The 12134-nt window shown below is 42.0% G+C and overlaps 1 pseudogene; it reads left to right on the forward strand.

Annotated features, from left to right (window-relative positions):
• The first annotated feature begins 292 nt into the window (after positions 1 to 292).
• LOC103283927 (spindle and kinetochore-associated protein 1-like) lies at positions 293 to 2060 on the forward strand (annotated as a pseudogene).
• Positions 2061 to 12134: the final 10074 nt, after the last annotated feature.

A 12134-nucleotide genomic window follows, 5' to 3' on the forward strand; every position in this document is an offset into this window, starting at 1 on the left:
TGGCCTCTGAGAATTCTAAGAACTAAGCATCTCTCATCAAGATTTGGAGCAAGAGGGGGAGCAGGGTGGAGGGGGTCAGTGTTGCAGGGGGAGGGTCATCAGAAAAGATAAAATTTTAAAAAGATTTGGAGCAAGAATCTGTACTAGTACTTTCAAAAAATCTCAGTCTGAACATTTAGATCAGCATTATCTTGGGATAGAGCATGGAATAAAACAAACAGGACACAGAGGAATATATATAGTAAGATTCCAGTCATATAAAATTAAACAACTAAATAATATAGTTTAAGGGATGCATACAAATAAGGTAAAAACTAAAGAGAAGCAAGAGAATAATGAATTCAAAATTCAGGAGAGTGGATACTTCTTCATGGAAGAGAGGAGAGATGCAATTAAAGTGGGGTATACAGAGGGCTTCATATGTACTAGCAATGTTTTATTGTGGGTGATTATCCAGGTTAATTTTATTATAAATCTTTAAATTGTACTTTTTGCTCCCAGACCTGTACGAGAGGCTTAAAGGATAGCCTCCTCAGGTCTGGAACAAATATGCTCTCATATTAATGAAATGATTGTCAATATATAAAAATCTTTGTCATTAAGAAACTGTGGGTCAAGAATCTACCTTAAAGACTATATTAAATAAAATAGGAAATGAAATCATTTAGTAAACAAGCTTCTTAGTAAATTGGAATTGGAAATTCAGTATCAAGTACAATCTACCTGTTCACTCAAGGAATTCAGTGACTCTCTTGAAGAAGATTGTAAGATGTGCAACATCTCAAAGAAAACATACCTCCCCATTTGCCTCAAGTTCAGTGACCCAGAACTTTGTAACTGTATCAGATCTTGACCCTGAAGAACCTGTCAAAGTTGAGGAATCTGTAGCCACAAAGAAGCCCCCTAAAGAACAAAGAAATTAAATGCCATATATAACTTTTGATGAGTTCAATGGCATTCCTGTGGTGTACATGAAATCCTGCTTAACCTATTGTCAAGTTAATGATGTTATTAAAGAAATCAACAAGGCAGTAATCGGTAAATATAAGATCAGAGAGAAGTAAATTAAAACCCCAATGAGATATCGCCTCACACTTCTCAGAATGGCTACCATCATTAAATCAACAAACAAGTGCTGGTGAGGATATGGAAAAAAGGGAACTGGTGGTGGGAATGCAGACTGGTGCAGCCACTGTGGAAAACAGTATGTGTAGAGTTTCTAAAAAAAAAAAAAAAATGGGACTTCCTTTTGACCCAGCAATCCCACTTCTGGTTATATATCCTAAGAATCCCGAAACATCTGTCAGAAAGAATATATGCACCCCTAAGTTCATAGCAGTGTTATTTACAATAGCCAAGATCTGGAAACAGCCCAAGTGCCCATCAGCAAATGAGTAGCTAAAACACCTGTGGAACATTTACACAATGGAATACTACTTGGCTGTAAAAAGGAAGGAGCTCTTACCCTTTGCAACAGCATGAATGGACCTGGAGGTTTTTATGCTAAACAAAATAAGCCAGGAGAGAAAGACAGATCCCACATGACCTCACTTGTATATAGACTCTAATGAACAAAATCAACTGATGAACAAAATAGAACCAGAGGAATGGATGCGTGAAACAGACTGACAGAGGTCAGAGGGGGAGGGAAATGGGGGGAACTGGATGAAAGAAGGTGAAGAGATTAGCCAAAGAACATATTTGCATAGCCCATGGACACAGACAACAATGTGGTGATGGCCAGAGAGAGGGGCAGGAGAGGTGGAGGTGAGTAAAAGGGGGGACGTCTATAATAATGCCAACAACAACAACAAAAAACATTCTACATCAACCAAAAAAGTCTGCTATGAGTTTGCCAGAAATCTCTATCACAGATTTACTGATGAAGAAACAAAGGATACCAAAGGTCCTTCTTTTAGCATGGGAGCTGACATAAGGGAGTTCATAACTTTGAAGGTTGACAAGAGGTTTCATGTTATACTGAATTTCTTAGGATACTGCTGGAGGCTGCCAGAGGGAGGGGAGGACTCACTTCATATGTTATAACTGGAGGCCCTTGAGAGCTTTTGAACCAGCCAATGGTAAGGTATAGAAACTATCCCTATAATTTCCTTATAGGTAATTTTTATATGTAATTTCTGTAGTTTTGTTTTTATCATCTTTTCCTGTCTCTTGTAAAAAATTAAACTTCTTTAAAATAAAGCATGTATTTTAAAATAAATACTTAAATTTTATATATGCACAATATCCTATATAATAAAAGCATAGTATGCAAATTGTCCCCTCAACCAGGAGTTCTTCCGGGAGTTCAACCAGGGGGCAGGGCTGGCAGGGGAAAGGGAGAGAGGGAGGCCCTGGCCAGCTGCCACCAGCTGCTAGGGATCTAGGGATCCTACCAGTGCACAGATTTCATGCTCTGGGCCTCTAGTGTGTGTGTGTGTGTGTGTGTGTGTGTGTGTGTGTGTGTGTATTCTCTGTTGTATATGTAACACATTTCATATTAAACAGTTATATATATATAGTCTCTGTTGTATATGTAACACATATATATGTATATATATATATATTCTCTGTTGTATATGTAACACATTTCATATTAAACAGTCATATATATATTCTCTGTTGTATGTGTAACACATTTCATATTAAACAGTTAATTTAGAAAAGATGATAGTAGAAAAACTACCAGATTTCACCCAGACATTTACATCTTTAACCCTTTGCACTCGCTTGCTTTTTTCTCAATTCCTTTATTCTAATGCTAACCATGTCGAGTCACACTCGACATCCGAGTGCAAAAGGTTAAAAGCCTGCAACAATTATGACTTATGTGCTGTTTAATATTTAAGTGATTTTGCAAGCACTTGTGATATAAAATAAGAATGGAGAGAATATTGTTAGGAAGTGATTCTTCGATGAGCCTTGACATTTGGAGCAAGCAAAGAAGTGAGAATTAGTGGCAGCTACTCTAATTACAGGGTAAATGAGTAATTCCTAGAGAGCAACGCTTGCAACCAGTCATTCCACAGTTGCAGCGAGGATCACCTTCTTCCATTAGCCTTAGGCTAGGAAGAGTAACAAGTTGTAAAAGCTAATGATTTGTGTTCCATCTCACCCCCTGCTTCTGGACATGGTAATTACCGGTAGACCTGTTAGCAACCCTGAGCTGCTCCCATGTTAAGTTTTCCTCTCCCTTCTGAATCCAGTTCTTCTAAACGACTTAAGTTTTTTCAATTAGGAAATCTCATCTCATGAGATTCTCTTTTAAAAAATCAAAATTAACTTCTCTAAAAGCCCTAAACTTCTATTATTCTGTTCTGAACCATACAGTATGACTAGAAGGAGCCAGACCTCCCTTCACTCTAAGGACCCAGAAGTAACCATCTATAAAACTTCCTGTGTAAACTACCAGTTCCTTGCAGAGAAAAACGGTGGTCAAAATAATCTCCACTGTCTTCTGAGGCACAGCTTCCTCTGGATGGCAATTCAAACCTCTCCAGTCAGCCACGCTTGGGCCTCTCTTCCACCTGGCTGCCCTCCACCCACTCCACCTCCCCCCCACCTCCTATCAGGCTCCCACTTTTCCTTCAGGTGTGACACACATTCCAGGGACAGCAGACAGCAGCCTCTCTTGACTGGCCTGGGTGACTTTGGTGCGGGCCTCTACACTCCAAAGCCATCACTTAGAGCACATCTGTGATGGTGTCAGGGATGGTTTATACCAGGAGGACTGATTATTACAGCGAGCATGGAGTCACCCTATCATTAAGGTAAGACATCTGGAACTTTGCAGGTTCTCTGAAATACCCAAAACTTCAAAAGGCTTTTGCAAATTTTTTTATAAGCCAGGGAGGATGAGGGGAATTACTATAGACTGAGTAAGCCACAATGTGTTTACAATATAAGTTATTACATAAATAAATGGTAGGCACAATGGAGAGGAATATATACTCCCAACAGTTCTCATATATATATGAGTTACTGAATGACCGAATGACCGAATGACCCGTCAACCGGTCGCTATGATGTGCACTGACCACCAGGGGGCAGATGCTCAACACAGGAGCTGCCCACTGGTGGTCAGTGTGCTCCCACAGCGGGAACGCGGCTCAGCTGACTGACCCTTCCCAGCGGCCCACCAGCCCCGTGGCCGCCACTTACTCTCTCACTAGTCCTGCAGGTCCTATCTCTGGAGAACAGGCCAGATCCCAACAGCGCCACCAGCCTCCTGGAACTCAGCCTCAGGCACCGGGGCCACTTCCCCTCCCTAGACGCTCCACAAGGAAGAAATGATGTAAAAGCAGCCACCAGGTGGCTCCTGACAACCAGCGCTAATGTCAGCAGGACAGATCCGGATACCAGGCAGGCAAGGGCATCCCATAGCTCGCCAGGAGGGCTGATCACGTCCTGGCCACACCCCATCACCCCACTCGAGATGAGTGCCCGATCAGGACTGACTAGGCGTGAGCCTGCGGCAGGGCAGGCACAGAGGGGCCGGGGTGAGCAGGAGCGGCAGGTAGGAGTGGCAGGCAGCATTGGACTGCCAGTTTCAGCCCGATCCCTGCAGGCCACCCTGAGGGACCCCACCCATGCACGAATTCTTGCACTGGGCCTCTAGTTTATTCATGAAAGTCAATAGTGGACTGTCGAGTCTCCTGAGAAGACCTCAGGTCCAGTCCAGGCAGGGTTAATTGGGACCCAGGGTAAGAGATTTTCATTCTCCAGGAAAGAAGTTGCTGGCACTCGAGTGCCCTTTGCCCTCTGGTCTGTTTTACATTTCCAGGTCAGAAGCCAGGCTTCCCAATGGCTACCTTGTGTCCTACTGGACTTAGCACAGCCCCTCCTCATGCCCTGGCTGTAAGCCTGCTAAGCAGCAGTGGTCTTACTCTCACTTGCACCTTCTTGGGGCCACCTGTCCTGTGCATCCTGCAGACCTCATCACAGCCTTCCTTTCCACCTCGGCCTTTTTCTTCAAATGGACAAGGACTTTGGAATCCAATGCAAGGTTTTCCTCATATCACCGTGAGGAAGGGCATAGGGAAACCAGGCCTCATGTTACCCATGGGCAGAGAGGAGTATTCAGTATTCTTAGAGGGTACGGAATCTGTTTGCAGAGAACGTGTTTCTTAACCTTGCGGGAGTGGTGGGGGGCAGAGGGGTGATAAGCTTGTCTGTGGGTGGAAATTTTAAACTCTCTGTAGCCGAATGCTGGGGAAGAAGATCTATGGCCATCAGATGCTCAAAGTGTTTACTGCTTAACATTCAAGAGCCCTGTAAGCTTACAGGCTTCCGAGTCAGGCAAACATGAGTCTGAATCCCTGCTGTCACTCAGCAGCTTTGTAACCTTGGAAATATTACTTTCCCGTCTGTAAAACAGGATCTATACCTCTTCAAAGTAAAATTTTAAATGTGATGGCAGTGTTTGTTGCTTAGTCAGTTTTGCTCTTCATATATTTGAGCATAAAACCCCAATGCATTCTTATGCTCTTGGATGTGAATATTCTAATGATGTCACTCTTAAGGGACTTATAGAAATCAATCAATCAATCAATCAAGGAAACTTTCAGCAACCAGAAAGGGGCCCACATGTCTCCACAGATGCCAACATATAAGCTTTCCCTTACCAAGAAAAAGAAGTTTTTACAAAATAGAACTATAATTAATGCCGAATTTGAGGAAAAAATGAATTGACAACATGGCAGAAATTGACAGTTGCCCCTTAAGACTCCTGCTCCCTTCTTCTGTAGTAATAAAACCCCTTGTTTTTAACTAAAACTTAGTCATATGGTTAAGTTCTGGCCAACACAAATGATCATGAGTGATGTGGGCAACAGCCAGGCATTGCTAAAAAAGAGGAGGTAAGCTACTTCACGTGCCCCTTCCTGCCTCCACTGGCTGCCGTTCAAACGTGGTTGTGAGCTGAACTGCATCGTGCGGGAGAGGCCCACTCCAGGAATGGCAGTGGCAAGACTGAAGGAGACTGGGTCCCTGACCCCGAGAAGCCACCAAGCCAGCCCTGGGTGGCTCACATGGAACTGTTAGGTGCCAGGGAGACTCCCTATCTCCTTTAAGCCACTACACTTTAGGGTGTCCATCACAGCTGCCAGGCCTGTAAAGTAGCTAGTGTGTTCCATCAGAAGGTTATTGAGAAGATCAAGTCTACAGAACCTACATCATCTAGTTCTTCTTCTTTTAAAACTACTTGTGAGAATGAAGAGTTGACATTTTGTATACGTACATGATTTCCTAGAATCTAACACCTTGGTGATTCAATTTAAATATCGATTTCTCCTCATCTCCATAGCCCCTCCAATTAGCTTCTTGAGTGTAGAAGAGCTCTTTTCAAAGCCAATTATTCTTTTCTTATACATGAAAGTATTAATGAATAAACACATTATCAAAACGGCCAAACTTACAAGAGAAAGACTGAAGAAAGAAGATATGAAGAATAGAAGAAAGTAGAAGTATCAGTTGGACTGTGTGGTAACAACACAAAAAATACAATTTACTCCTTTCCTTTTTAACCTGGTCCTTGCGACCTGAAATCAGCATATCCGGCTTTATCAGTTGAATCTCAGGGAGCTTCCATTATCTTTCCAAAATTAAAGGTAGTTGATGATCCCAGACCTTTTCCCCTTATTTCTCTGCTCATTGGTGTCAGGGCTAGAGGTTTCTGACCCCATGGGATATACATTGATTCTGAAGAAGGAAATTGATAGAGTTGTTCAGGTAGTGTCAAATATCAGTAAATTAGCCCCAGGCAATGGTGACTGATCTAGACACTTTTATTTTGATTCCTTGATAACAGCCTTTAAAATAGGCTGCATGATGGTCTTACAAAACTCTGAAATTTTGGGCTCCATTGTGATATACACTGGGGATATAAGGATATATAAAACATAGCCACTTGCCTCAAGGAGTTCATGGTTCAGTAAAAATAAAATAAAATAAATAAAATAAAATAAAATCACTTACAACTTACGTTGTAGAGCAGGGGTGGGGAACCTTTTTTCTGCCAAAGGCCATTTGGACCTTTATAAAATCATTCGAGGGCCGTACAAAATTATCAACTTAAAAATTAGCCTGCTATATTTGGTCAAACATATAATTAACTCACCCCTAATGCCTTGGCAGGGCCAGACCAAATGATTTCCAGGGCTTTATATAGGTCCCCAGTCCAATGTTCCCCACCCCTGTTTGGTGTGATAAGGAGTTTAAGAAGGGGTGAATGACTGAGAGAGCTATGGACAGCTTCGCAGAGGAGGTGATATTAGAGCTAGGTTTTGAACAGTGTTTTGCAGTTTCTCAGATATATAAGAGGGAAAGGGAGTATTCCTGATAAAGTGAATGGAATAGGGGGAGGTTGGGAAGTAGTGAATGCATACTGTAGTAATCCATAGTTATTCATGGGATAAATGATGGTGGAAAAGGATTGAAATGGAATCTGAAGCCCAATTGTAAAGAGCATGATGAACTAGAATAAGGAACAAGTTCTTATTTCTGCAGAGCCAGGCCTAGACATATGAGCAGACCAATAATTAGACAACTCTTCAAGCCAGCAGTTTGTAAATATTTTTTCAACATGTCAGTTATTCAGTGGGGTTGGTAGTGGAACTGAAAATGTATGAATAAAAACTGCATAAAGCAAATCAAAAAGCAGATGCCTCTACTAATCAATTTTTGTCAATCCAAGCAGAGTTTAAATTCTGGAAAGAACTCATTTAAATAGTTCTAACTTTTCCAAAGTTCTTTTTCTCTCTTCAGTTATTTTCTGGCCTTTTCTAAATCAGACATCTTCTTGGGAACCATATGAAGGTTTTAAAATTTCAATGATAAAATGAATCACTCTAACCTGGTAAACAATACCTTGACATGCATATTTGGTTTCTAAATCTCAGCTTCCTGCCAACTTCCCACTGATTGAAACCTTGCATGTATGGAGCAAAGTACTTATCAGAGAAAGAGCAGCCAAGGAGGATTGTTTCTAAGTTTTCCAACATGGGCTACCATCTATCGCAATGGGAATGGAATCAGATTCCTATTTCCCAGCCACATAAGGATGTGAGTGTAGAAACCTGAGTTAGCTGGCACCATTTTAGTAACTCAGAGATGGATTTCCTGCCTTAACCCACCCTTTACCAGACTTTGTGTCTGGACCCATAGTTTTCATACTCTACTTTTTGAAATCTTCCTAATTTTTAGCGCACCCTCCCATCAAAAGAAATCTTGTGAAAAGCCAATACGTGAAACAGGTAAGAGCAAGTCTCAGGCACCTAAGACCTTTCTTGTTAACACAATGGTGCCTGAATATAAACCCCAGGGTCCTGTGGCTCTCAGGAGTGGGGAACTGATGAGTGTATTACACATGAGTGGTGACATGATCGTTTTTGTGCAACATCTTCCTTTTGCAAAGGAGGAGACTAGAGTCCAGATGAAGCTCAAACCATTGGCAATAAATTTGTAGTCTTTGGAGAAGACAAAATTAATTAGATTAATTAGTGGGTGCCATCACCTTTAATAAGTATCTGGCAGGCTCTGAATGTAAACACACACACACACACACACACACACACACACACACACACACACTCACACACACATACACCCCCTCCAGAGCTCACTGTGAATGCATTGACCTCTCTAATGTGGCTGCTGCTGAAGGGGACAGCAGCTTTAGTGGTGGCACGGGGTGAAGCTCATTATCACAGGTAGCTGGTCATGAAGCAGCTGAAGCAGACTTTTCCTGCTGGGAGAATCATTCTTACCCACCTGCTTTACCAAGTAACTCTGTCAACATGAATCAAGGCAAGGCGCGAAGTACATATACTTGCTTGTATGTATATGCAGTTACAGCAACAGAAGCCTAGGCTAGGTGGGTGCCTTGGTCTCTGATCAGCACGCCATCTGGGCCTCAGAGCTGGCAGAGACCTCAGACCGTTCCCGCACATGCAAAACCAGTCATCTCAACAGCTGCTGCTCCTAACCAGCATTCCCTCTGGGCCATGTTCATCCCTTTGTTCTCATCAGCTTGTCTTTTTCCATTCTAAAGCTGTAGAGTCAAGAATCAGGCTTATACACCTTGCCTAGAAAAATGTCCCTCAAGTGCTTTTACATTAGAGATGAGAAGATATAAGTAGTGCAAGGAATCTGCTACCCAAAATTTCACCTTTAAAAGACTTGTGAGAATCCATTTGAACCTTTTTCCCAAGGCTGTTCTCCAAGTCAGTCAACAGAATAGACTGTTTTTATCTAGAATTTTTATTATGATCTTCAGCTACTGGGTTTGTAGATCCTGAGTGCCTTTAAATATATGGTGAAAGCTACACATTCTCCAAGAAAAATGCACAGAATTTTGAACTCAATTTCAGAGGGTTCAGGGATGCCTGGAGCTATGTATGAAAACCCTTCTTGAGGCTGACAAGCATGGTTCTCAGCCTTGCCTTAGCTGCACATTAGAATCCCTGGGGAGATTTTTTAATTACTGATACTTGGGCCCCACCCCAAGAGATTCTGATTTGAATGTTCTGGGGTACAGCCTAGGCTTTGAGAACTTTAAAAGCTCCTCAGGTGATTCCAGTGTGAAATCATGGCTGAGGTCCACCACATGGGTTGGCCTGATAGTAAAGGCTATGACAGCCTTTCTCACAGCCTCCATCCCCAGTCCTTATAAGACACAACTCTCATGGAGGAGTAAGATATGAGGTAAAGAGAATGAGGTTGCTATCTGAAGGAAGAACCTGGAGGAATGGCCAAAAGAAAAACATCACCAAAGGGAAGGTCATGAAGGAATTCTCAAGAGATGACCTGAATATGGCTAAGAGAGAGCACAGGTGGCCAAGATTATATCTGAAAATAAGGCTCGGTGCTCACAAGACTGGTTGGCTTAGAAAGGATCCTTTAGCAAAAATCCAAGGAGAAGAGGAAAGTTTCACTGGAGGTGAACACAAGAGATGGGACGTAGGTTGGTCAAGTGTTATGGAGCCAGTCAAGTTCAACAACTCACTGCTTCTTACCCTTTTAAAAGATCACATTGCTTAACCATGAACAAATGGATTCTCATTTTTCCTCCAAGAGAAACGTGCATTTTATTTAGTTTTTCCTCCCCACACCACTTTGTTGTTTCATTCCTTCAGGTTTTTCCTTTATGGTGACACTACGAACTGTAAGATATAGCAACAGATGAAGAACATCCCTGTTTCTACAAGCATAGAATTTAGGAAACCACAAGCTTCTTCTCCTCCCCCACCTCTTCCTCTTCCTCTCTTACTCGCTCTCTCTCTCATTCCCTTTTTTGTGGCCAAGTTTCATGACCCATACCTGGCATTCTGCACAACATGAGTGTGCCAGATGTCAAAACAATAAAGCATTATGTCATGTCAACACAGTCCATATGTGAAAACTTGCCAGCCAATCTCTGCCTATTAATAGAAGTGTTTTCAATTTCTATAACAACAATTTGATTTTTATTTCTTTATTTATCCATTCAACAGATACTTAATGAGGACCAAGTAAGTGCTAGGCACTGTCCTAGATGCTGAGGATATCAAATTTAACTAAGATTGGTTCTTCTTTTCCAAGAGTTTACAGTCCAGTAGGAAAAAACAGCTGTTAAAGCAGACAAGTTGCAAGTTGGTGCTCTGGTGCAGGAAGAGAGACATGTGCACAGGAGGGGGGCAGGGAGGAGGATCCTGGAGAGCTGGGGAGACACTGCAGTTTACTTAAAAAGCTGCTCTGCCCTCAGTAACCTCCCTTCATGCAGGGATCACAGGCAGAACTGCTGAGAAAAGCTTTAGTAATTTATCACTATAAGCATGCTGAAACCTTGGTCAAGACTGTTCTCCTTTTTTAGGTCACTGGACATCAAGTAAATCTGTTGATGTGTGAAGCAGGGGGGATTAGAGATGAAATTACTCATGGAAGAAATGGGTATTCCAGGGAAAATAACATGTACTCTCTCAGAATCTCTTGAAGTTTGACTAGAAGTTCATAGCAACTCTTTGTGCTGGCCAAATGCCTGACTTCTGGGGAGTTCAAACACATTATAGACATTTCCCCCAGGTTGTCATAGAAACTCTCCAATGGAGATGAATGGCCAGTAAAAATAGGAAATAAACAATCAGGAGGAACATATGTTAGGGTTGTCTCCTAGGACTCCCACTCCCATCTGACCCTGGGGACCCCCAGATCTGTGTATTCACCCCTTACCTCTCCCTCCATCTCTAGACCTACATGTCTACCTGCCACTAAACCTCTCCCCTAGATATCCATGGCCAAACTTAGCATCTACCCCCTCCACACCTGTAGGTGGGAAATATATGGAAATGTCTACACCCTAATGAAGATCGAACAGGGATTCTGATCTCTTCTCCAGCAGTTTTTTTTTTTTAATAAAATCTGATAGTGAGCAATAAAACAGATGGGTTGACTTTCAGTTCTTTCTATTTCCTTTTCTCTTGAAAAGTCCCAATATCAGGAAAACAGGAATACAGAAAAAGAAAGAGCCCCAAGAAATCCAAACAGAATGTGGCAAAAACTGTTACTTGCTTCCCAATTGCCACTTTCTTATTTTTTTCCTTGTAACAGAACTTTGAATTTGTTTGGTCCAGCAAGGTACTCAGCTAAAAAGCATTTCCCAGCCTGCTTTGCAGTTTTCTGTAGCCATGTGACTGATCCATATTGTATGGTTCTTCCAAGAAGACTGTTTAAAGAGGTTTAAAGATATCTGACCCTGCTGGAAAAAGAGCCCTGTGAATTCCACTCTCCTCCTTCATGCTTCCTGGGATGTAGACATGATGGCTAGAGCTTCAGTAGCCTTCTTTTTCTAAGAAGACTTTGGTGATGAAAACTGTGTGCTGAAGAGAAAGGAGCCTAGCTCTCTAATGACTCCATGGAGCTGCCATATGTACCCTGGAATGCTTTCTTCCAGAATTTTTTTAAGTGAAAGAATTCAAGCCACTGTGTGCTTAATCTACTATAGCCAGGCTTCTGTTACAACATAACCTAATCCTTACCAATACATTAAATAATTAGGAGTTAGCTATATTAAAGTATCAGGGGTCAACTGTAATGTCAGCAGTGAAAGCTTGAGAGAGACCGACAGCTGTTTGGAGAGTGTGATAAATTAAACACCAACC

Source organism: Eptesicus fuscus, chromosome 5 (assembly GCF_027574615.1).
Source record: "Eptesicus fuscus isolate TK198812 chromosome 5, DD_ASM_mEF_20220401, whole genome shotgun sequence".
In the NCBI taxonomy this organism is placed as follows: domain Eukaryota; kingdom Metazoa; phylum Chordata; class Mammalia; order Chiroptera; family Vespertilionidae; genus Eptesicus; species Eptesicus fuscus.